Source organism: Ursus americanus, chromosome 3, assembly GCF_024610735.1.
Source record: "Ursus americanus isolate L20-20 chromosome 3, mUrsAme1.1.p, whole genome shotgun sequence".
Lineage (NCBI taxonomy): Eukaryota > Metazoa > Chordata > Mammalia > Carnivora > Ursidae > Ursus > Ursus americanus.
The window spans coordinates 90174891-90200836 of NC_142129.1; the positions used below are offsets into that span (position 1 = coordinate 90174891).

At 38.7% G+C, this 25946-nt stretch overlaps 1 protein-coding gene and 1 pseudogene across 6 annotated transcripts in view; both read left to right on the plus strand.

The window, feature by feature from the left end:
* The window catches only part of SUGCT (succinyl-CoA:glutarate-CoA transferase), a 696086-nt gene that overhangs the window by 207432 nt on the left and 462708 nt on the right, over positions 1-25946 (plus strand). The window lies entirely within an intron of this gene.
* LOC148110434 (E3 ubiquitin-protein ligase RNF13 pseudogene) lies at positions 1372-13510 on the plus strand (annotated as a pseudogene).

The following is a 25946-nucleotide window of genomic DNA, read 5'->3' on the forward strand; positions in this document are numbered from 1 at the left end:
CTGTCTTCTGAGCTTGGAAAAGGAATCATAGTAAGTGAGGTAAGGTCCTGAGTATTGTTCTGAACATTGGCTGATGTTACTAGTACACTTTTATGGGACACTGGAAGTATGTTATTTTATTGATAAATTTTTTAAGGGTCAAGAGAAGAGTAGAAAGGTACAATCAGGTTTTTTTTTTTTTTTTTGCATATACGTAAGATTGTTTCCTGGGATACCTAATTAAGGCACAAGTCTCTTTGATTGGATACTTTGTGGGGGACATTACTTCTTTTCTTCCAATGGACTTTTGAGCCTTTGGAGGAGAAATAAGGTTATGAGTAATTACCTATGTATATCTATATCTGTATTTATATCTATATCTGTATTTTGAAATTGTGGACTTCTTTTCCACCTCAGGGCCTTTGCACATGCTTTATTTCCTGCACAGAATGTTCTTCTCTGATGGAGAAGATGGAACTGATTTGTTTTTATCCTTTAAATTCTTTACCTATCAATACAACTATCCCTCCTTTGAGAGGTTGTATCTGACCCATCTAAAAAGTAAGTTCCTATCTAAGCCCTATCTAAAAAATAAGTTCCTTCCACCTTTATTCTGTTTTTTATCTGTTGTTAATTTTCACCACAGCATTAATCAATTCATAATTATTTTGTCTACTTACATATTTGTAGTAACATTCCCTCATAGTAATGTACCTCACAGTATCTTCAGAGAATGTAAATTTTGTAAGGACAGGGATTATGAACCCAGAATCTAGTTCCACAACAGAATGGATCCTTAAATAAGTATCTGCAAATGAATAGATAGTTGGAATAAATTGAAGGAAAAAATACGATGGGTATTGATAAGAGAATGTACCATAGATTCCCATGTCAGATGAAGGGTATGGAAGATGCTTTTAAGGTATGTACTGTAACAGGAATTTAATGTGTAATAGCAACAAGGGATTTCATATATATATGATATATCTATGTATATATCTGATGAAAGTTTCATACTGCCGACGTAGAATATTAATTCTTTAAAAAATTGTATAATGAATACACTTTGAAGGTAGAAAGTTTAAATGACAGAAAAGACTGTAAAGAGAAAGTAGAATTTTTCCTTCCCCCAGTTCCATTTTTAATCACTATTAATACATTCTTACATATTTTTCTAGAAATTTTATGTGGTATATATCTGTCATTGGTTTTATTTATCTTTTTAGATAGTTAACTAGTTATCTGCTTGTTATCAAAATTATTTTGATTATAATAGAAATATGATTCTGCCATTTGAAATTTTCATTTAATATATCTTGAATACTTTTTCATGTGAACCCATAAAATCTTGTTTAGGGTGGTACATGGGTTAGGTACAGTTAGGCATCTTGTTTTTCCGCTCAAGTCATGATCTCAGGGTTGTGGGATCAAGCCCCCTGTAGGGCTCTATGCTCAGTGCAGAGTCTGCTTGTTCCTCCCCCTCTGCCCTTCCCCCAGCTTGCATGCACACACACAGTCTCTCTCTCTCTCAAATAAATAAATAGAATCTTAAAAAAAATCTAGTTTATTTATTTATAGCCACTTCATTTCAATATTTTATAAAACTTTGTTTCTACAGCTCCATTTTCTCCATATTCCTTTTTGCTGTGATTTTCATACAAATTTTATCTTTATAATTGTATATCCATCAACATGGACTTATAATTATTGCTTTATGCAGATGTCTTTTAAACCAGGAGGAGAAAAAAAGAGTTACAAATGAAGATACATTTATACTGTCTTTTATATTTGCTTATGTAGTTGACTTACTGGTATTCTTTATTTCTTTATATGATTTTGAATTACTCTCTAATGTCCTATCATTTCAGTTAGAAGAACTCTGTAGTATTTTCTGTAGGGCAGGTTGCTTCCAATGGATTTTCTCATTTTTTATCTTAATTTATCCTTAATATTTGAAGGATAGTTTTGCCCAATACAGGAGTCTTGGTTGACATTTAACTTTATTTTTAGCACTAATAAACAGGTCATCCCACTATCTTCTCGCCCCCATGGTTTCTTATGAGAAATCAGCTGTTAATCTTATTTAGGAGGTCCTCTATGTGATCAGTCTCTTCTCTCTTGCTGCTTTCAAGATTCTTTCTTTGTCTTTATCTTTTGATTGTTTGATTATGATATTTCTATGTGTGGAACTCTTGATTTATCCTACTTGGAGTTCACAGAGCTTCTTGGATGTATAGGTGGATTTTAAAAAAATATTTTTATCAAAGATAGGGTGTTTTGGCTATTAATTCCTTAAATTTGTTTTGTTTTCTTTCTCTCTTTTTGTTTCTTCTTCATCTCTTCTTTCTCTCTTTTCTTTCTTCTCCTTTTTCCTTTTGGATTCCCATTATGCCTATATTGGTACACTTGATTATGTTCCACAGGTCTCCGAGGGTCTTTAAATTTTTTTTTTTCATTTTTTTCTCTTTCTGCTATTCAGACTGGGTAATCTGAATTGACCTATCTTCAACTTTGCTTTATTTTGTCAGCTCAAATCTACTATTGAGCTCCTCTAAGTGCATTTTAATTTATATTATTGTAAGTTTCAACTTTAGAATTTCTATTTGGTTCTCTTTAAAATTTCAGTTTCTTTATTGATATTCTTTATTTGGTGAGACATCACTTTCATACTTTAGTTCAGAAGCCATGGTTTCTTTTCATTCTTTGAAGATATTTTAAATAGCTGATTTAAATTTTTGTAGTGGGCTGAATGGTGGCTTTGATGATATATTCATGTCCTAATCCATGGAGCCTACCTTGTATGGCAGAAGAGTAATATATGGCAAAATATGTGAGTAAGTTAAGGATCTTGAGAGATGGGAGATTTTCCTGGATTATCTGGGGTGGCTCTAAATATAATCACATGCGTCCTTATAAATAGGGAGAGGGAGTTTTGAGATACACAAAATAGGAGAAAACAATGAAGATGGGGACAGGGATTGGAGTGATATAGCCTCAGGCCAAGGAGTGCTGGCAGTCATCAGAAGGTGGAAGAGACAAGGAAAGGAATCTTCCCTAGAGACTCTGGAGAGAATGTGGATGCCAACCTCAGTTTCAGACTTCTGAGCTCCAGAACTATATGAGAATAAATTTATGTTGTTTAAACCCACGAAGTTCCTGATCATTTGTTATGGCAGCCATAGCAAACTAATCAAGTCTGTCCAGTAATTCCAATGTCTGTCCTTCCTCAGGAATAGTTTCTGTAGACTGCTTTTTTCATTGTGAATGGCCATAAATTTTGTTTCTTTGCATATTTCATCTTCGTTGTTGTTGTAAATTGCACATTTAATATACTATGTGGCAGGTTTGACTTTTGCTGAGTCCTGGGGATGATGCATGTCAGGCCCAAAGTGCTGTTGTCGACATGGCTCCCAGCCAGGTGACTGGGTTCTTGCTTTCAGCCTTTGGGCTGCTTGTATCTCTAACAATGTGACCAGGACGCTATCTAAGGCATTGGTGGGTCTTGGTTCTATCCATCTGGATCTCAGCCTGGACACCATGCAGAGGGGATGAGGTTTCATTCTCGTCCCATTAGCCGGTCTGGTGATTTTAGTGAGATGCTGCTCTCTATAGGGATGCTCATTCTGTCGGGCACTCAAGTCTATACCATCTTGACTGTCCAGCTCTTTGCATTCTTAAACCTACTATCTGTAGAAGCAGGTATTTTAGCATATAGTTTTGAAAATACATCTAGGATATTTGATGACTTTCCAGTAAGATTTGGTTATAGACTTCCAGCTGAAGGTTTAAAGGGTTTTTTGATTAACTCAAAACCAGAGAATGCCTAGGAACCCATAATGCCTCCACCACTGAAAGACAATTCACTGGCACTTTCGTTGTGTTAATTAGAAGACTTGATTATAATTTTGATGTAACGGTTTTAAATGCACAGAGAGCAGGATACGAAGCAGCCATAGTTCACAGTGTTGACTCTGATGACCTCGTTAGCATGGGATCCAACAACACTGATGTGCTAAATAAATGGACATTCCATCTGTCTTCATAGGGGAATTATCAGCTAATTCCCTGAAAGATGAATTCACATATGTAAAAGGGGCCATATTTTCTTAGTTCTAGAATTTAGTCTTCCTTTGGAATGCTACCTAATTCTTTTCTTTATTGTAGTGCACATCTGTCTCAGCTTGATAGTCATTTTCATGAAGTAGGTGAATTAATGTTAAATATATTTAAAAAATAGTATGGATGGTTCTAAAAATCATTGTATTGAGTGAGAGGAACCTTACATAAAGGAGTACATATTGTATGAGTCCATTTATATGGTTGGGTCTGGGAAAGGTAAAGATAATCTGGGTAGAAAAATTGGAACAGTGATTGCTTCTGGGGGCTAAGAAAGGGTGAGGGATTTACTGAGAAGGGTATGAGGGAACTTTTTTGGGGTAAGTCATGTTCTGTATCTTGAGAGAGGTTTAGATTTCTGTATACTTAAATTTTGTGCATTTCACTGTATAGAAATTTTACCTACGGGAAAAAAAACCTAAAAAAACATTAAACTCTAAGTAATGATACATATGCTAAAGTATTTGAGGGGGCAGATACTGATTATCTGCAACTTGCTTTGAAGTGCACTATAAAAAATGAAGAGGAAAAGAGGTGTATCGATGGGTAGATAAAGGGATGGATAGGTGGGTGATAAAAATGCAGTACAATGCTAATTGTAGATTCTAGGTACTGAATATATGGCTATTATAAACTTTCTTCAACTCTTCTCTGTATTTGAAATTTTTCATGTTAAAATGTGAATAAAGGATAGATTGAGGACTTGAAAAAAAATGTTTTGTGGCAAGTCTGAAAATCAGACTCTTCTCTCTCTTTAGGATTTGTTGTTGCTGTTTGCCTAATGGTTTTTCTGAGCTAAATCTGTAAGGTCTGTGTTCTTTGTTGTGTGTGACCAGTGTTAGCCAGGTGACCAGTTAATGATTGGACAGAGATTTGCATAAATGCCTGGAACCAATAAGTTTCCCAGTTCCTGCTGAGGGGATCCGTGTGTGTGCTGGGCCATATGTCTTTCACACTCAGCCAGGCAGTTGACAAGTCTGCCTTCCTCTTCACTTCCTGCTTGCACAGAGCTTCAAGGTCAGTCGCAGCTGAGAACCAGGGTCTTCTCAGCTCTTTTCTGAGCATGTGCACAGCCCTGGGCAAGCGAACAGCCTTATACATGTGAATGGACCTTTTAGATTTCTAGGAATATTTTCAGGTTTTTCAAAGCTCCTTATGGACATTTCATTCCCCGAATTTCCCTTGATAAGCTTTTTGCTTAGTCTTTTGTTTGCCCTAATTGTTATCCATTGCCTCAGTCAGCAGTGATGTTACACAATTACCAAATGCCCCAAGAGACAGGGCTGTTCACACTGAGGGAAGCCTTCCGTAAAGGGTGCACTTGTCGTGATGAGCAATGAGTAATGTTTACAGTTGTTGAATCACTATCTTGTACACCTGAAACTAATGCAACACTGTATGTTAACTATATTGGAATTAAAATTTTAAAAAACTTAATAAAAAAGCCTTCCAAATGGGGTCTTCCAGATAGGTCAAATACAATTATCTGTTAATGAGGCTTGGAAAGTTCCAACCCCATTCTGTATCCCCTAGTGGCTGCTACACTGCTGTTTTTCACCGTGATTGCAGACTATTGATTTTCAAGGCTACTGTGTAGCTGGGAGCTGGGGGATGGGAACAGGTCAAGTTAAAATGCCATAAAGCTCACTGTTCTGTGATTCAGCTGTTTTTCTGGATTGCCTCAAGCCTTTCGTTAATTTTCAGAGTCCTGAAAAAGTTATTGACTATTTTTGCCAACGATTTTATTGTTATGTGGAGGAGAGGATTTTGGGGGTCTTTAGCCTTCCTTTTTTTTTTTGATGTCACTCCAACATGTGGCTTTTGGTTAAAGTGGTTTTTTTTTTTTTTTAAAGATTTTATTTATTCATTTTTTGAGACAGAGAGAGAGAGCGAGAGAGCGGGAGTGTGTAAGCTGGGAGGAGGGGCAAAGGGAAAGGGAGAGAGAAAATCCTTAGGCAGACTTCCCGCTGAGCAGGGAGCCCGACACAGGTGATCCCAGGACCATGGGATCATGACCTGAGCTGAAACGAAGAGTCACGCGCTTAACTGACTGAGCCACCCAGGCGCCCCTTAGGTAAAGTGTGTTTAAAGGATGGAGGGGAGAGACCTTCACAATAGTTTCACCTCATGACTCCACTATAGTTTCAGCATGATTTCTTTTTTCTTTCTCTTTTCTTTTTGTAAATCCCTGTTTCTGTTCCTTTTTTGCGGTAATGAAGAGTGTGTAGCCTGCCTCCTAAACAGGGAATTGCCAAATGGCGCATCCTTTGAGTCACGCTTGCTGTATTTATGGTTTACTCTGGAGGGACTAGATGCTCTGCTTTCGAGTGGCCTTTTTACTGGCCTTTCCTCCACCCCCCCCAACATTCCTACTGGCCTTTTCTTTGGGTTGCATCTCATCCCCTAGATTCTATTTCATTCCTGATTGGGGAATATCAGTAAGAAGTTTCAGAATTTTCTGGATTCAGTTTCTCTCATCTCTACAATGCTTCTTGACAATAATGAAAGGAGCTGAAGGTTGATATCCTAAATCTTCAGTCTCTGGTCTCTGATGGCACTTACCAAAACCTGTGGTGTTATTGCTGTCTTCCTCCATTTGACTGCTGCTTGCACATTTTCATTCTTTTTCCTTTTTGTATTTATTTTGTTAAGTTTTAGGGATAGAAGTTTAGTGATTCAGTTTCTTCTTTGTACTGGCTTTTTGAAATGATACAGAATTATTTAATTTAAAATAAATAGCAAATGTCTGTCAAATGAGAATTTGGGTTTTAAAAAATAAATGTGTGTGTAGCCTTTTCTTTCTGGTTGTAGTTTGTTAGTGAGGCCAGTTGCTTGCTGTAGTCACACCTAATTTGTGCCTCTGAGGCAATGCCATCTCCACGTAGGATATACTAATATTTCTTCTCACTAGGGAGTGTAGTGGAACGTGTTGAGAAAAATGAGAGATAGAATCCATTTTGTATTAACTCTTTACATCAAGCCATTTGATTCTTCAAGAGTCAACTCGATTCTTATAATAGTATTATGCTGCAGGTCTGTATGACCCTGAATGTGGCTGGATATGTAATATATAAATAATAGAAATAGTAGTAGTAGTAATAAAATAGCAATGAGAAACTTTTGATAATATGTAAATTGTATTTTTAGTTCACTTGTGCAGGAATGTTATAAGGCAGTTGTATTATTTAGATTTGTTAGCCCAAGTCCTATAGTACGTTTTCTTTTGTTCACATGGATAAAATATTAAGATGGGAATATGTCATCTTTACAATTTTATGTTCTTTTAAACTCCAATTCCTTTAAAAAAAACCCCATCTACAAAACATTACCAGTTTTGCTTTTGTAAAAAACAAAATAACCCCCTCCCCACAAGAAACCCCTAAATTTATTGATTGGTTGTTCAGAAAAAATAAAATTCAGTAATTTTTAAATCAGTATGATATTATTTCCATGTCTCAGGAGACACCCTAGACCCAGTGGTGTTGTCCTACTGTGGATGTAATGAAATGTAATACCTTGAGGATTATATTGGCAAGTCCGTAATATGTCATTCCCCTGTCTCTCTCACTGTACCAGATATCCTAATTATTAAAAAATCACACAAAAATTCCATCAAATCAGATAACTACACAACATCTGGAAAAATGATTTTGGTTAAGGAACAAAACAGTGAGTGGTCTTTTTTTCATGCTAATCATTTGTGTTTATATTTATTTTACATTTTTTTCTTTGGACAGATTTATTTATTTATTTATTTATTTATTTATTTATTTATTTATTCATTCATTTTAGAGAGAGAGAAAGAGTGCACATCTGAGGGGAGGGGGAGAGACAAAGGGGGAGGGAGAGAAGCAGACTCCTTCCTGAGCATGGAGCCTGACACGGGGCTTGATCCCAGTACCCGGTGATCATGACCTGAGCTGAAACCAAGAGTCAGACGCTTAACTGACTGAGCCACCCAGGCATTCCTGGACAGTTATTTTAGAAGAGGTTGATGAACTGAACTTATTCATGTAACACATCATGCAAGTGCTGCTGATTACGTAGACCTGGAGTAACTGTAACTCCTACCATCAAGGGGGGGCGGGTATTGTATAACCCTAGAAATTTCTTGAGTCTGGTAGTTAAGATATGGACTCTTATTTAATAGTGGTGGAATTATTTTTCAAAAAACACCTAAGATATTTTACATATAAGCACTGCCCTGTCGTATATTTACTTTCATATGTCCCTGGGTAGCCTGTTCTAAGAGTTTTATGGGCATGTGGCTTTTCTGATAGACTGAATACATTTTTCAGGATCTTGCATAATCTAGTGACTCTCAGAATTATGTTGTCAGGAATAGAATTTTATTGCTTGTAGGTTTGCTCTTCACATGTTTATACTCTTCATATATTTATGATTAAAAAAGTGAAGAGCTATTTTTAGGTGGAAGGAAGTGAGCTTAGCTCATCTTACGTTGTCCCTTGAGAGAACATCACTCTCAAGGATTTGGCACTTCACTCCACTTTATTGGATAGGAAGAGGTCATGGGTTACTAGTTTCAGTCAGTTTCTCCATTTTATGGAAAAGAATACTCCCCAAGTGTTTAGAAAGGAACATGTGAAAGAAGATACAAAGCTTTGATTTTGTGTCTAAGATCATACCTTTAACTCATAATTATAGTGCTAACGGTAATAGCTTATGTGGACGTAGCGAGGAATAAAGTGTTACAGCTTATTAAGTCTACTATATTTGTGTTAATTCAGATATATTCATGAGATAAAGAAACCAGTAAGTTTCAAATGTTCATATCAACTTGAGCAATTCAAAGTTTATTTCCTACTTCTTTCATTAGCATTTTGTCCTTAAGACAAATTGTAGTCTTTCCTTATTATTCACATAAAAGATTTGCATTTGTAAAAGATGATTTCATTGATATTTCATTTAACTAATTAAATCTGTTTAATTTTTATTTGTTGATTTAAAAATCAAATATTAGGGGCGCCTGGGTGGCACAGCAGTTAGGTGTCTGCCTTCGGCTCAGGGCGTGATCCCGGCGTTCTGGGATCGAGCCCCACATCAGGCTCCTCCGCTATGAGCCTGCTTCTTCCTCTCCCACTCCCCCTGCTTGTGTTCCCTCTCTCGCTGGCTGTCTCTATCTCTGTCAAATAAATAAATAAAATCTTTAAAAAAAATAAAAATAAAAAATAAAAATCAAATATTAAATTGTGGCTATTTACGAAGAAACCTTTTTGTTTTTATTCTCTGCTTATAATAGGGGGTTTACTTTCTGTATCATACATAGAATCTCTAAATTGGCATTTTTACCTAACTAATGATCCAAGAATACACATTTAATGAGTTGTTTTATAGATACATTTCTTTTAAATAGAAAAAAAATACAGATGAAAATAGCAAAAAGCTTGAAATAAAACAAAAGAGAATTTAATTTAGGTTTCATGCTTAGAAATGTCTGAGACCATATTCTTTGAATATATAATCTTTGATGAAATGTCAAATTAGATGCTTTGAAAGCTACGTTAACTCTTTGAAGTTGTGATCACCTAGCTTTTGTCCATCATCTTTGAAAAGTATTTAAGTGCTGAACATACATGGTTAATATAAGTTCAAAGAAAACGACTGAAAAAAATACTTCTTTGTAAGATTGATATTCTAAGATAGATTACACTCATTTATTCATTTTATTGAATGTAGAGGGGATATACGGGGATCGACTTTAATTAAATAATACAGAAACGAATAAAAATGATCGCTATCTTAAGACCTGCAAAGTGGAGATTTATAGCGCTGTGAGAGCATTAGGTGAAGGGATTTGATGTAGTCATGGTCATCAGGGAAATTTCTCTGTGGAAGTGATGATGGGTTGAGCTCTGAAAAAACACTGAGAGTTACTAGGCAAAGGGTAAGGAGAATTGTATTTCCTCTGGTTGGAATACATATTTTATACTATATAATATATTGACACGTTTGTATTGAGAGAGCTGCTCTAGTTCATGTCCTTTTTCAAACAGGGAAACTAGAACCCATGGAGGTTAAGTAACTTGCCTAAGATCATAGCTACTTTTGAGAAAAATTGAACTAGGATTTATGATTTATGATTAATGCCCTTTCTATGAAACCAACTTCAAGACATAAGAATAACAGAACAAAGATGCGCTTAGCTTCTTGTTTGTTCATTTATTTACTCAACTTATGAAGCACCACTGTGTGGAAGAGTCTGTGCTACTTGCTGTGAAAGATACAGAAGTGAATAATAGGTGGCATTTGCCTTTAGGGATCTTATCATCTAGTAGGGAATATAAAACAATATCTGAATTTATAGAGTAAAATTACACATATCAACAGAAAAATACAGATAAACTATGGGAACTGAGATGAGAAAGAATTACGTCCATTTAGAATGAGTTCGTGAAGGCTTCCTGGAGGGAATGATAATTGAGCTGGGCTCAAGCATGAAAATGAAGGGCATTTGGTGCAAAATGAACTGCATGAGCAAAGAAGAAGGTTGTCAGGACATCAGCAGGTAGTTCTCTTTAGATGATACTAAAATGGGTCAAGGGAGGGATAGATTCTGGGAACTAAATTTGGACTATGAGTTGAGGCCTGATTGTGTATAAATACCAAGATAAAGGAGAGCCATTATTAAAAAGGGGCATAAATAAATCGTAACTGTAGGTCAATGCTACGGGCACTGGGTAGAAGATAAAGATTGAATGCATAGGTGTTTAAGAGGTGCCGGGATACAAAGATGAATACATGCAATTTAAGAATGGAAGTAAGTGTGATGTAGGCAATGTGGAGAAAACCAGGTATGAGAGTTTCACGCCATGGTTGGGGGTATAGCCATTAGTTCTCCTGGGAAGAGTTTTCAAAGGCTTTGTAGTTAAGTGGAGTTTCAGTTGTTCATTTCTGCTCTTGTTTTGTCTCTGGATCCAATGGAGTCTTACTGAGCCAGGTGTTACTACTACGCCATGTGTCCTTTAGCTTACAAGGCTGCCCTGGCTCCTTCAATTATTCATTCACCAAAAGTTTATTGAGAGACTACTATGTGCCAGGCATTGTGATTAGGTGTTGAGAGTCCTGTCCTCAAGGGTCTTGTGTCTGGCATGATAAACAAATAATTAAAAATACTGTGTGATTAGTGTTAATGATAGAGGAAGGGTACTAGGAAGTATGGAAGGTAAAGCCAGGGCTCTTTTCAATGATCATAACATTTTAAGGAAATTGAAAATAGTCCTATTAGTCCATATTTTAGTTGTCAGTGCCAGAGTCTTTGATGGCCACTAGGAAAAAAATCCATATTAATTCTGAAATGCATGAACTCTTCTCACTATGTGAAGGGTAAAGAGAGAAGGAGGACTCATGGCTGGGAGCATGGCTTTGGAGTCCAACCATCCTGGCTGGATTTCAGTCAGTACTTCCTTGCTGGGTGACCTTGTATAAGCTACTGAATGTCACTCCCCTCAGTTTCTCCAACTGTAAAATGGGGAAAATCAGATCTACCTCTTAGACTATAGTGAGCTGAATATCTGAAGCATATTGCCTTTTATATACTACGTGTTCAATGAACGACATCTTTTTACAAAAATACAGTGCTTGTAAGAGAATGGGATCTAATTAACACCTTAATCTCCATGTAGTATTTGGATCCCACCTCCACTGATCACTATCCTTGAGCAAGAAACCTGAACTTGTGCTGCTTCTCCCATATACAGAAGGGATTGTGTTGCCCCCTCCTTTTTAATAAAGGCATAAAGATTAATTACACCATATAGTATTTTTTTTTCACTTTTAGAGAAGATTCTACATCAAGAGTGTTTTATTCTTTTCCTCAAATTTATTTTTCTACAAAAGTTGAAAATGCTTCATGTCTCTTTCTAATCTTATTTTTTTTTAAATGCATGTGGCTGTTTACAGCTTTTAAGGTGATGTGTGGACATTTCTCACGAAACTAATAATTTGTGTCACTTTATAAAGCATTGCCCAAGTCCTTTCTTGCCAATCTTCTTGTGACATGTCACAATTGTTAGGTGGGATGGATGCATATACAGATGCTTAACCAGATTTTATTGATTATAAATAAAATAGCTTAAAAATAAAACTTTAAAAATATAATCGCGGCTGCCATTTTCACAAGAAATTTAGAATAAAGAAATATGGGGTGGTCCCTTAGGGACAGGAACATGGCTTGGTTCTTACTTCATTGCGTTTAGACATAGATGCAATCTGGAAAGCCATTTTCAAAACCATTACAGTACAAAATAGAGTCCAAAAGAAGTGTTCAGAAGACAGGATTGAAGTTGATCATGCTTTCAGGAAGACCTTGACAGTATACTCTTAAAAATGAAAAAGCTATAGGGCATATCCGTCTTCTCAGTAAGCGCCAGTGTTTGTAAGAAATGCCACATTACTTACTTCTTTTAAATAAACCTAAATCCAACTCTGAACTCCCATCCCACCAGCTGAAAGGGAATTTAGTTTCGGTCATGAGGGCACTCCCTCTCTCACTCACAAAATTATGGGGTTTGTTTCCTGGGGGTGTTGCACAGAACAGTGTTCAAGGGTGATCCTTGGTCTTTTGGTCTAGGTTAGTTTCCACTTTGATACCCATCGTCCACCAGTTTCTCTCAACAAAGTGGGACAGTTTTTGTGGTGTTGAACTGTCCAGTGCCCTGTAGGATGTTTTTGGCATCCATAACTCTCACTCATTTTGACAACAACGACAACAAAAGCCATCCCTACCTTTCCAGAGCCCCTTAGTTGGGCCCCCCTAATCTGCCGACTTTTATCTCCCCAGGCAATCCCTTGGGATCTGATGGTGTTGTGGCTACTGTGTCACCCAGCACGTGGGGACCTAGAGGGCTCAGGTGCTCTGAATGGAGACTTGTGTGGTCCCCTTGCCGGCATTTCCTGTGGAGACGAAACCTCTTTCCTGAAACTCTGGAAGGGGGATGCTGTAGATCCCTTTACTGAAGATCCCACAGACCTCCAGCCCATCTTAAGCTTGGGACAATCTTTTTATTCCTCTTCTGCTTGTGCCACACCTGTCTCCACCTTTATGTGTGACTCTTACACAGAATGCATTAGCAAAACTCTGGCAAGGAAAGGAGGTTCTCTTCAGGCTACTTCTGTCTCAGCCCTGCAGCCCACACTGTGGCAAGGGAGTGCGGAAGGCCTGGTCATCATTCTTAGAAGGTAGGAGTGGAGGGGTGCCTGGGTGGCTCAGTCGTTAAGCGTCTGCCTTTGGCTCAGGTCATGATCCCAGGGTCCTGGGATCGAGCTCCGCATTGGGCTCCCTGCTCAGCAGGAAGCCTACTTCTGCTTCTCCCTCTCCCATTCCCCCTGCTGGTGTTCCCTCTCTTGCTGTGCCTCTCTGTCCAATAAATAAATAAAATCTTAAAAAAAAAAAAAAGGTAGGAGTGGAGTATAAGAAGGCCAAATCGAAAATAGAAACTACTTAATGTTGTTTCACTCTTTTGCATCATTCAAGAGTAATAAAACCAAAAATCTAGTTAATATCTCAATGAATTATCCCACCACATACCTAAGTATAGATTTTTATATCACATCCCTCCAAAATGAATGTTCCAGACCTACCTTTCTGGTCTGATTTCTTTACCACAGGGAATCAGAGCTCTGTAACTTGGGTAAATAGGACCATGGCTGTGGGTTAGGCTGAGGCAAAGGCAGAGAATAATTAGATAGGGTTGAGGGCATATGTACTTTTTCTATTGGAGTTTTTCAACTGAACAAGAGAAAGCAGAAAACTGTTTGAACCGCTATTATTCGCAATTCTCCTGTGACAGGAGATTGACAGGAGAGAAGTTAATTTGTTCCATGCAATGGATGCCTTAGGGCATTAGGATTTATTTTTCTTGCTGAACCCTTTGGAGTGGTTAGTGCTAATCCCATTTATCTGGTCCTGTTGTTCTGTGAAATAATCGGAACTGTGGTTTAGAGATGGCTTATCTGTTTAAGGAGGGTGATAATAGTACCTACCCCACTGGGCTGGTCAAGCTTAAAGGAAGCAATGTATATCAAGTACCCAGAACACTGCCTGGTACTCAGTAAGTGCTGTGTAAGGGGATCATGTCTAGGTGTCCTGGCACTATGTCCTTTACATCTTTGGGCATTCTCATTTACACTCCCTAAACCTTCCTGTGATGCATATCCCCATTCCACAGAGAAGGATATGAGGCTTCAAGAGTTTTCTACTTGCCCAAGAAAACACAGGCTGTGAGTGGATGAGTTGGTGTTGGTTACAAGTACAGAAGGAAACATCCTCTTTGCATATGGGAGGTGGAGAGTGGCTCGCACCCACCATACTGTCAAAGCTTCCATCAGTGTTGTGCTGAGTTTTGGTTTCTACATGCCTGCACCCACTTTTCAACTGAAAGTAGAAAAATGTAGTAGAAATCTAATCGGGACTGTCCTAGTGTTAAGACTGAAAAAAAAAAATGAATCTGGTTCAGTCTGGAGAGTAACAGAGTTTGCACCTGGAATATATTTGTTTGAGTCCCCCTTACACACTACTGAAAAATATGCTGTAATGATAGGCATTTAATGAAGCAGGCTAGTGGGCACGTTGGTAATAGGTTACATTTTATTTTCCTTAGGGTAATTATAACAGGCTTATAATATAATGAAAGAATTCTGGTTTTGGAATTGAAATTAGTTTAAATACAAATCACTGGAAAAACACAAGTCAGAACATTTTCACATTTTAAAAATTAGCAGATGTTCTTGTAGAACTTCACATTTTATATTTTCACATCATGCTCTGAAGTAAAATAAAAGCAGGATCTCTTATTATTTTGGGTGTGGATAATTCATAATGATTTAGTTATAAAGGATCTTTTTATTCCTCTATAAAAAATCCTCCATGGTTCGTAGTGTTCGTGTTTTTACCAATTAAGAACTTTAAAAATATGTTTGAGATGTTCATTTATCAATGAGAAAAACTATGCTCCCCTGTCTTTTTGTTGACAGGTTATCGTCAGACTTTCCTTCTTGTTATTGTTTTAATATGTCTCAAGATAATTTCTTTTTGTAAGGAAGAGATATTTGTGACCACTATTAAAACTAACTTGAGATTAAAATGTAAAAATATTTTGAAGAGTCCTTTGTAAAAAGTAAGACTACTGAACACATGCATCAAGTTTTGGGTTCTGGCTTTAAAATCAACAACAAACGTTGATAATAACTAAAATTCTAATTTGTTGGGTCTGTACTCGACGCCAGGTTATAGCATTAACACTTTATCTCATTAATTCTTAATGACAAAGCAATAAGGAGAATATTATCTCCACAGTACACATGAAGGAGCTGAGGAATTAAAGATGTTACATGATTATGTCAGGTAAGAATGTTGACAAATGGTGGAGCAGTGGTTTGAATCCAGATTTCTGTCATTAGCCAGTTTCCTCAACTACTGCATTATGGTATGAGTGAGAAACACACAGGCTATTATGGACATACAGAGGTAGACACTTCACCAAACCTGGGAGACTTGAGTCTTAGAGTACATCTATGAGCTTAGGGTGGGGAGGTGGGGAGAAGAAAGGAATTCCAAGTGGAACATTCTGCAAGTAGGAGAAGCTGTTGCTGTTACTTGCAGTATACTAAGAATATTAAATGAGACAGGAGATGATGCCAGAGAGGTCAGGTCCAAATTGTGGAGAAATCTGTGTTGAAGAGCTTAAGCATGTTCTTATATGATAGAGAGTCACTGATAGTTTTCAGGCATATAACTGCCATGGTTATATTTGTGTTTTAGGTAAATCACTCTTAAATGGGTGAGGAGATGGTTTTCCTAGACAAAACTAGAGGTAGGGAGACCTGTTTCAGTCTTTCCTGTGAAGATGATGAAGACTTTGGATTAGGTCATTGGTCCTAGAGGATCCATTTAGGAGGTAATTAAGATGCAAATTTGCAGTATTTAATGGTGCTTAGCTCTGGGTGATGAGGGAGATGAAGAGATAAAGAGTTAAGTGCCAGATTTCCAGCCTATATAACTGAGTAGATTGTAGAGTTACCGGTTAAAAGTGAGAAAAAATAGAGTAAAAGGGTGAGGGAGAGGATACAATGAGTTCAGTCTGGGACATGTTGGGTTTGATACAGCTAAGTGATAACAGTCAACAGAAATTGACTATATGAGTCTGACATTGTGGGCAGGGATTTGAGGTAGAGACAGGCTTAGGGATCATAAGCATTTTATGGTAGGTGCATCTATTACAGTGATCAAGATCATGGTGCAAGTGAGAGTAGTGAGCTATTGATGGGCTGCTGGGGTACCTGCGTTGGGTGAACAAAGGGGAGCCTACTAAGGAGACAGAGCAAGAGTAAGCAGAGATATGATGAACCAACAGTATGTGGCATCAGAGAAGTAGAGTTTCAGGAGAATGATAAGCAGGTGTACTGTGCTGTAGAGCGGTGTTACAAGAGTTGAGAAACATCGACTGAACAAGACAATGGAGATAACTGGTGACTTTTGCAAGAGGAGATCTAATACAATGGTGTTGACAGAAATCATGAAACATTGGTTTTAGACATAAATGTTAGGCTGGCAATTGAGATGGCAAGTTAGGAGTTTTCTTTCAGGTATTTTGGTTGATAAAGGGAGAAGATTGTGTAGTAGCTAAAGGTGAATATATATATGTGTGTGTGTATGTGTATACGTATATGTATATGTATGTAATATGCATGTACATGTAGTGTTGTTTTGTTGTTTTTTTCCCCCCCCGGAAGGGAGGGAATAGAATTTAGCAGGTTTCTAGGTTGTGGGTAAAGAGGCCACTGAGAGGGAGAGATTAAAGACATAGGAGAAGATACGACCAATGTGCAGGCCCCAAATGAGGCCCTAGGGCTGGATTAAAGAGATGGGGACCTGGTATGCGATTACAGGGCTGTTCCTTTCCTGGAGGAAGGAAGGAGAGGAATGAAGATGGGTGTACTTGTAGATCACTTACAGGTGATGTGTGTTAGTCTGGTGGTAATGCAGCTGGCTGGTTTCAGCCATCTGGAGGAAGAATGAAGCAATGACAATTCTTGAAAATGAATGTGGTGAGAGATGTAGAGTGTGGCGAAGCTTTGTTACTAGTCTTGAAGGGCTGTAGTTAAGAACAGCAACAACAAACACAGAGGCTTGTGCTCGGCATTGTGTCTTAGCTCCTAGTGACCACAATGCAGAGGGTCATGCACGAATAAGCTGTGAGTTCTTGACCTGGACTTCGAGCTTTGACTTTGGTGACCTTCTCTGTAGGTGCTGAGACATGGCTTCGAAGGGAATATTTCCTTTAGACCGGTGGCTTTCAAACCTGACTGCCAATAGGAGTCACTGGGAGAGCTTTCAAGAAATAATGACACCAGCATCACCCTCTTAGCTTCTGGATTGACTGATTTTGGGTGGTACATGGTCACCAATATTTTTTAAAGCTGTGCAGGTGATGTGACCATGCAGCCAGTGTTGAGATAGACCAGTGGTCAGCAAATGTTTTCTGGAAAGGGCCACATAGTAAGTAGTTGAGACGTTGTGGGCTCTACAGTCCCTGTTGCAACTACTTGACTCCGTCATAGCTCAACAGAAGCCATAGATGATACGTAAATAAGCTAGCATGGCTGTGTTCCAGTAAAACTTTGCTTCTGGACATGGAAATGTGAATTTCATATAATTTTCACATGTCACGAAATATTCTTCTTCTTTTGAAACCCACTGCCCTCCCCACCAGCCATTTAAAAAATGTAAAAACCATTATCTCATGGGCCATATGGGTGTGGGCTGCAGTTTGCTGACTCCTGCTTTACCCTCTATGCTCAAAGTGTGGTCCTGAACTAACACTGGCATCACCTGGAAGGTAGTTAGAAATGGACAATTTTGAGCCTTGACCCAGCTCTCCTGAAGCATAATCTGCATTTTAACAAGATTCTCAAGTGGGTTATATGCAGATTCAAGTCTGAGAATCATTCATCTGCTCCAGGCCATCCTACTCCCATTTCCCAAAGCCAGCTCAGAAAATAAGGGAGGGTCTTCATCCGTCCAGTTGTCTCAGCGACCTTTTAATGAAAGCTAAAGAGCATTTGAGGAGAACTCTGTGGCGAGAAGCTGTCATCTGGGTGTTCTGAATTGCTTAACAATTCAGATAGTCTTACTTTAGGTCTTAGAACTTCTAAGTGGAAAGTTAATATTCTTCTATGAAAACAAGGACTTTAATTTCTAGTCTAGCACATATGGAGGATCTGTCTTCCTACAGAACAGACATACTGTGGCTCTTGGAGGCAGAACCAAACTTTTCTTTAAGAAACACCTTGAATTTATTTAATAGCCTCTAACAAGATTTTTTTTGAAACTCCAGAAAACTACATCCAAGAGCCATATAAGAGGTCATCTTAGCCTAGCTTTGTGGGAGGAAAATCATGGAAATCACAGATGAATATTAAATGTCTTGAAATTAGCCTGTACACTCATAGTGAGGCCATTACCCAAAGAAGTGACCCTCGCCTTTTTTGCATTGCAGAGATTCAAAAAGCAAATTATTTAGCAAATAATACTTCCTACTAAGACTCACTTCAGATAAATTGGAAAGAACATTGAAGTGGGACTCAAAACACCTTTTAATCCAATCCTGACCTGGGAGGCTCTGAAAAGTAAGAATGGATTTTTCTGATGTGGATGAGCTCATGCTACTGTGTGTTTATGAGTTGGGCTAAGGCTGTGTATTTGTGGGTTGACAAAACAACTGTTAGGATGGTCCAGAACAGTCTTCAGGCTGAAGTATTTGTTCTGTAAGAAAGAAACAATTTCCTTTTAGCTTCAGTTATTACACTTCAGCAGATTTACTTCCCATTTGACTCTGGTAAGAGTAAGATTAATAAGGGAACTGTAGCAAGACTAAAATGTTAATTCCCCCAGGATGTGGAGAAAAACCACATGCATACAAATGTGTTTAACATTGATTTCCCACATTATTTACTTTGGCTAATTTCCTTTTAAACTCACATATATGTGTAGATTTGGACACCTGTTGAAGAGAATATTAAGCCTTGACTTATTTTGTTCATTCATCTTTTTTTTTATTACCTCATTCTAACTCTTTTGTAAAACAGTGACCATCCCTTCTTTCTTTAGGTAGTATTTGGACAAACAGAGATAAAAAAGATCACAGACCCTTAACTTTTATGCCATCCTTATATGATCATCAGGGAATGACCCCCTCTGACTTCCTATATTTCCTTTTGACAAGTTTGATATTGTAGACATTTTACAATGTGAACACTAACCTGATTTAAAAAAAAAAAATGCAGCTGATTGACCTTACCACCAGAGGCATTAATATCACGCCACTTTGAGGAGTTGAAAGCTCTGGTGATAAATTACTGAAATGGTTAAAAATGCATGCAGAGTGGTCTTTTCCAGCCATATCCTCAGCACACCTCTGTGATATGTACATTATGCTTCGGCCAGACCAGACTGTTTCTCAGAGGAGTGTGCAATTTTCTGTGGTTGGAGCTTTGCTTATAATATTCTCTATATTTAGAAAGCCCTCCAGCCACCTTTTACTGACAAAATCCCATCCATCCTTCAAAGCTCAGCTCACAAGCGCCCTCGTTCACATATCCTTCCCGATCCTGCCAACTGGTTGTGATATTTATCTCCATTGAGCCCTCAAAGCACTTTGTATGTACTTCTCTTATGGCACTTAGCTCATTCTGCCTTATGTTTTAGTTATTTGTGACCTTGATTTCTTCCGTGCGCTAGGCAGCTGGAGAGCAAGGACTATGTCTTCTTTATTCCTGAAACTCTTGAAAGTTAATGCTCCTGTTTCCTCAAGAAGATCGTTCTTGAGGAGCCTAAGGACAGACTGGTCAGAAAAAGGACAGATTATATCAAGCATAAGTTTCTTTTGTCTTTTGGATAATATTGATCAAAAGGGAATAGATTATATTTAATATGAGTTCTGTATCTATGTTAGAAGTAGAAATATGATGATTTGTGAAGTAGTGGATGAAGAGGCTCACGGAGAGTGTAGAGAGATCCACGAGACACTGAGGAGGAGACAGAAGAATGTTGGTGTTCTTGTGATCACAGAGGTGAGGTGGCTTGAAATGTGCGTAACTGTGTAACTGATGCTGTTGATGTCTCACTCCACACAGCTTGCATCTGCTTCTAAGTTTTCCTGCAGTGTGGTCACAGCTGGCCTCCCATCTCAAGCATTTGTGTCTGCCTGAGGGTTTACTTCCATGTCATAGTTGCTTGCTTAACCCACACAGGCTAGCTCAGAAAGGCCAGGGAGTTCATGCCTCCATGGGCAACCCTCAACCAGTGAGGGATGACTGCCAATGGTTATAGATCCCATCTTGTCCCTTCCCTGATGAGACAGTTTTGAGATAGATTGTCTGTGGTTTGCCGGAAGGGCCCCAGTGGGATTGAGTCTCAGCTGGCCACAGCATTAATCTGATCATTATCTCATTTTTTATTGGTTCTTCCGTCTTCTTGATCTTACTTTTATGTCTCCCTAACTTTGCTGCCCGTGATTACACAGTAAATAAAGTCTTCTTTTGGGTTAGCCCATCCTAAGACATTCTGACCAAGTAGAGCTGAGGTTTTAGAAAAGAATAAATGACTTCAGTTATGAGGTTCAATCTTTATATTAATAATGTCATGGGGTGCCTTGGTGGCTGAGTTGGTTAAGCATCTGACTCTTGATCTCAGTTCAGCTCGATCCCAGGGTCGTGAGTTCAAGCCCCGTGTCGGGCTCCATGCCCAGAGTGCTTTAAAAAACAACAGCAACAAAATAATGTTTTAATGACAATAGCCACAGATACAACAAGTATAGGGTAATCAGAGTGGGAAAAGTGTGGCTTAGATAGCGTCATTTTGCATAAGGATTTTTGTAGGAGTCTAGGAAGAATTTGTGCAATGAACCAAGGATGGACTTATAAAGGGATGTACTGGGGTTGTGGAGAAAAGTAATTGTTCTGAGACTTCATGCTTGAAAATGCAGTGTGAGCTATATACTTCTCATATCTCCTGTTGAATTTGGCCATAATCAGTATAATTAAATCCGTTTTATACATCTACACTGCACAAATCTGCCATGTCTGGGTGCCGTTCCACTGCTCTTGCAATGAGGAAAGTGAATCCAAAAGTATCGCAGATGAATCTACATTGTCAACCTTTGGAAGAGGTTTAGGGAGGATTGGCTTTGATTCACCAGTTAGAGATTAAAAATTTTTTTTCACCATATTGCATTTATTTTTCACACATGTGACAGGATAATATTTTTTATATACTAATTTATGTGTTATTTTACCCATGCAAGGTAGATTTAGAGTCAACCTTTGGGGTAGAAAAAAAAACAGCAGGAAAAGAATTCAAAAGTCTAACCCCTGCGGGGATTTAAGATATGAAAGAAGATATTAGGGGAAAAAAAAAGACTCTTAGATGATAACCCACATTGGCTTAAGCCAAATAGGGAATTTATTATTTCATATAGCTGAACAGTTCAGGGATAGAACTCCTCTCAAACCAGAGTGATTCATGATTCAATGTCCCTACGTCATTTTCAGGCCCTGCACTTAATGGGGTAGTTCTATTCACAGACCATGAGGTGGACCCCAGATACTTGAGAGTCTCTTCACCACAAGAAAAGATAGCATAACAGAAAAGAGAGTTCTTACTAAAAATCAGGGATTGGACCTCACTAGCTTGACTTGGGTCGTGTGTCCATCTCCAAACAGAGGCCATGACAGTGAAATGAACACACCAGCTTATTTGGCTTTCTGTTTTCTAATCTGTATGCCAGTCGTGTCTTTTTCTTGAATTGTTGCTCTGACTAGGTCCTCCAGTACAATCTTGCATAGAAAGGGTAAGAACAGGCATCCCAGCTTTTTCCTGATATTAGAGAAAAATGGTTTAGTGTTTTACCATAAAATATGATGTTAGTTATAGGCTTTGTGTAGATTTCATCTATCAGATTGAAGAAGTCCTCTTCAATTCCTAGTTTGCTGAGGATTTTTAAAAAAATCATGAATTGGTGTTGAGTTTTGTTAAATGCTTTTTCTGCATCAGTGGAGATGATTATGTGGATGTTCTTTTTATCCTGTTAGTATGGTGAATTATGTTAATGGATTTTACTTTGAGTACTGTCATAAACCCTGCAAGGTCATGGATAAGTGTTGTAAGTTGCTGAATTCAGTTGTGTGTGTGTGTGTGTGTGTGTGTGTGTGTGTGTGTGTGTGTGCTTAATTTTTATGTTCATGTTCTCGAGTGATATTGGTGTGTTGCATTATTTTGTGTAATATCTTTATCTGATTCTGGTATCTGGGTAGTGCTGGCCTCATAAGATGAGTTGGGAAGTGTTCCTTCTTCCTCTCTTTTCTGATAGAGTCTGTGTAGGAAGATTAACTTATTTTAATTCATGATCTTACTCTGATTCTCAAGGAGTAGAGTCAGTTTTACCCAAGTGCATAAATTGACAACGGGAAAGGGATGGTTCCTCTGAAAAAGCTTGAGGTCCAGTTGCCACAAGGAAGAAGAGTGGGAAGCTGGGTGACAGCTTTAAGGTGCAACAACTGGACATTATACCCAATGAGGCAGAACAGGGCTTCTCATCACCAAGACTAGATAAGATTCCTTGGTGGGGCAGAAAGGAGAGAGCGGGGTAGAAGGAGGAACTAGTGCTCTTAATAAGTGGTCATGAATAGGAGCAGACTTAGTTTCTAGAGGTTGCCCAGTGCCCGCTGTGATGGGAACCTCTTGGGAGCCAACTTGAGTCTCCATCTGAGTAAGAATTTATTAATGCCTCACCTGTGGCAAGCATGTGATGAGGTGCTCTTCTGGTTGGCATTTGGTGAGGTCTTCACCCCCTGCCAGCGTGGCTTTCATTGATTTTCAATGATGTGATGCATTTTTGTGCCTCCACATTTTGCTTACTTCCTACCCTACTCTCCTAAGTGGCAACCCCCCTTTCAGTGTCCTTGTTATGCACACCCCCTTCAACCCAATTCTCACAGGTAGAGCATGAGCCTATACCCCAGAAAAGTGGTGGGGTGTGAGGCGGCAAAGGTTGCCACACCTGTAGTTGGATGGGTTTGCACAGAGCCCGAGGAAACTCTCTAATACAAGTAATCAAAAAAAGCTGTTTAATTAATCTCTCTGAAGCTGTGAAAATGCTCTTATTTTATGCCATTTTTTTCATCTTAATGTTAATCTATCTGTGATTCACCCCTTTGTTGTCAATCCTGAATTATTCTTCTTAACTTCTGAGATTGAGAAAGATAATTGGCTGATGCTCTTTCCTTCTGGACTAGCTTCAGATATACTTTTTAAAAAATTGCAGTCTCAGGGCGCCTGGGTGGCTCAGTTGGTTAAGCGTCTGCCTTCGGCTCAGATCATGATACCAGGGTCCTGGGATTGAGCCTGGTGTTGTGCTCCCTGCTCTGCGGGGAGCCTGCTTCTTCCTCTCCCTCTGCCTCTTCCTTCTGCTTGTGCTCAGTCTCTCTTTCTCTCAAATAAATAAAGTCTTTTAAAAAATAAAAAATAAAATAAAAATTGCATTCTCCGGTCTTAAAAAGGAGAATTTCCCCTTATTTCCAGCTGGTTAAAAAATCTGCTTGGGATTTTATTACACTAAACCTAAGAAATTGTAATATGACAACACAGGTTCCGGTAAAGCCCTGCTCATTTCACTTCATTTTGCTATGGGGTGTATTATATACCAGGTCGCAACTGGGCCAGACCTTGGGATGATGTAGACAAAAGCTCTGCCCTCTGGGTGCTCTGCAGCCCTATAGAGTAGAAGTGGTGGGCACTGAAGACTGGATGAGAAGATGGAAGTGGAACAGAATGTGAGAGGCTGCTGGTTTATTAACTTCATGCAGCACACTGTTAGGGGCCAAGCAGAGAAGAGTCAGTTAAATTTGTGAGCGTTCTAGAAAGGTAGGTTAAGGACTCTTTATTCTTTGGGGTTTGTACTTCAATTTTGCAGTTTGGGAGTTGGCCATTCAGTTAATCTAAGGCGTGATTAAGCCCTAGGGAAAATGTACACAATGACCAAATTCTGATTTTAGCTAGAAATGAGTTTAATAACTTAAAATAGCAAATCCATGGGGCGCCTGGGTGGCACAGCGGTTAAGCATCTGCCTTCGGCTCAGGGCGTGATCCCGGTGTTCTGGGATCGAGCCCCACATCAGGCTCCTCTGCTATGAGCCTGCTTCTTCCTCTCCCACTCCCCCTGCTTGTGTTCCCTCTCTCGCTGGCTGTCTCTATCTCTGTCGAATAAATAAATAAAATCTTAAAAAAAAAAAAAAGCAAATCCTTCTTCCTAGAAGGGAAGTTTACATAAGACCAGAAATAACACGAGCTATAAATCAAGAGAAAGCAACCTGGTGAATATATACTATTTGAATAAAGAAGGATCCCTAAGGAAAAGCCGATCCCAACTCTAGAGTAGTCTAGTTTAGCTAGGGTTCCTCTATCCTTAACCATGATCCCATTTCTTTCCGCTGATCTTTCAGAAATGCTCCAGGTTGCTCCCTTTAATATTTTTGGTTACAACAATGATTTGTTTTTAACCAAACATTCCAAATTGCCCCACGAAAAGCACATTCAGTAAGCACACATAATAATAGCTGATATTTATTGAACATTTATTGTGTCTTGGTACTGTTCTGAATGTTTTCTGTGGATTATCTTCTTTATCCCTTATGCCCAATCTATGAAATAAGTGCTCTTATCCACCCCGCCCCCCAGCCTTTTTTCTAATGAAGAAACGAAGGCTTGCGGAAGAAAATAAGGTGTCTTACCCCAAGCTCACACTGTTAGGGAGGGTGCTTCCAGAACCTGTGCTACCGAGCATCTCCGATCCTCTCAGTCTTTCTTTGGAGCTGGTTGAGACATTAGAGATGATTCGTTGTGATCTGTGTTCATTTTTAAGATGAGGGAATAGAGAAGGATTTGGGAGCGCAGTTTATGGCTGATGGACAAAGTCAAGCTGTCCTGTCTTACTGTGCTTTCTGACATCCCATGGCCTGGAAATCAGCCGCTTCAGTTACGAAGGGCAGTTTGTGGCAGAAGAAGCAGACATTCTCTTTTTTCTTTTTATAACCTTCCTTGGAGCAAAATCGATAACACAGGGAAGTAAAGCCCATGAACGATGTACTATCGCAGCGACGGCGGGATTTTTCTTTGTTCTGTAGGGACTCTTTATTCACATCCATCTTCTTTCTGCTCTTTCCGAAAAATCCACTTTCGAAAGTGTGTCTGACTTTTCTATTTTCGGCCTAAATGTGTGGGGATGGGAGTTCCTATTTGTCGTTTATGAAGCGCTACAGTACATGGTTTTGGAAATAAAGTCTCTCTCTCCCCTCTTTCAATCTCTTTCTCCTCTCAACTTTCGAAAGCCCTCTTCTGTTGCGTCATCCTGACTGGGGAAGATCCACCCTTTTTAGGGTGAGAGGAAGTTCAGTCTCCAAACGGCTTAAGCTTTGGACTCTGCAGAGCAAGCACTGCCAACTTGCTGATTGATGTGTGGTTTTAGTGATGAGGACTACTGTCTTCCATGGATTTAGGTGAGAACACCAGAGACTTTTTACTGGAAAATTCATGTTGTACTTCACTTCATTGCCAATAGGTTAGGGACAGCTTAGTACAGGATCGTATGTGGGGAGGCATTATCTGGTCTTGGTAAATGGGCCACTTACTACGTTTCAAGCTGTGACCTTATTCCTCATGTCCTATGTTCATTCTTACATATATTTTTCCATTTTCCTTCTTTTGCCTTTGGAGAGTAGATAACTATAAACTATATGTTAAACACAATGATTTTCTTTTTTGCTGTCATTTTCCATAA